The following is a 1316-nucleotide window of genomic DNA, read 5'->3' on the forward strand; positions in this document are numbered from 1 at the left end:
ATGAAACTTCCTTCCAAATATGGCCATTTGTAAAACTACCAGAAGACTAAACAGTTTAAATATAGAGGCTTACTACACATGATAATCAGAAAATAATGTCAGAAATTAAGAGCCTTATAACTAGTAAAAATATAGTATAAAATTTAGTTATGTTTTGTAGCCATATATGTTAAAACATGAATAAGATATTGCAAAGATAATTCTAAAACACAAAAATTTTTATAGAAAAAAACTTTGCAAAAAAATAAATAAAGAAAGAAAAGGCACTTTAAAAATTGTATTAAAAAGTTCCTTAAAATGCCTTTTTCAAAAACAATTATGGAATTGATTTGTTCTTTAATGCAAAATTAAAAGACAACTTTTACCTTCTCAAAAAAGTTGTGAATTTTTTAAATACTAAATCAAAAATTTGATTACATTTTTTTTACTTAAAATACAAAATTGCTTAATTATTTTTTTATTTGAGACCCAAAATTTAAATTCTAAAACTTTTATATTTTCTAGTCTGGATGTCATAACTATGATATTCCTTTCAATTTAAGCTGATATTTTCTAGCAATGAGGTTAAAATAATCTGCACTATTCTATGATAAAAATTCTATGTAAGTTTGATAAGTTAAGACATTCATTTGCAAAACTTAGCTTATTTATCAATTAAAATTCATTTATTAGCTGTATAAGCTAATGTATAAATTATCATACTTATTTAATAATACTTGTAGAAGTATATTAAAGTAAAAAGCGAAATTCGAATGAAGACAATTTTGCTTTTAGAATATCAGGTAAATATGAATTAAGTTGCATGGGTCAGTTAATTAGAGGGGCAACATATTACAAAACATGATAAGGCTATGTTCCAAACATACACAGATGAGAAAAAGCATATTTAGTCCTGCAGAGAATAGAAATTTTAAAGTGTTTGCCTAAGATAAAAAACAGAACACCTTATTATTTTTGTTCTCATAATCAGATTGTTATGTGCTAAGATGCAATCTTGTAATTCATAATGGTTTGAAATGCTAACCTTAAATGAACTAATTAATTTGTGAGACGATATTCTAAGATTCGTGTTTTATTATAAGATTTTAAGACAATTGTAAAGTTGTGTGTCGCATAGATTACATAGCTTAAAATAATACAGAAAATTTTCACACCTTATAATTCAAACATTTTAAAAATAACTTTCAATAAACAAGTTTTACAATAGTGTGCAAATTTTTTAAAATCGTTTAAAAAAGTCCAGAGATTTGGCGAAATATGCTAAAATTAGCACTTAATTATCCAAATTTTCAATCTCTCTTGACTAAACTGTTGGA

Source organism: Parasteatoda tepidariorum, chromosome 3 (assembly GCF_982258835.1).
Source record: "Parasteatoda tepidariorum strain Cologne lab strain chromosome 3, Ptep-v5.0, whole genome shotgun sequence".
Taxonomy (NCBI): domain Eukaryota; kingdom Metazoa; phylum Arthropoda; class Arachnida; order Araneae; family Theridiidae; genus Parasteatoda; species Parasteatoda tepidariorum.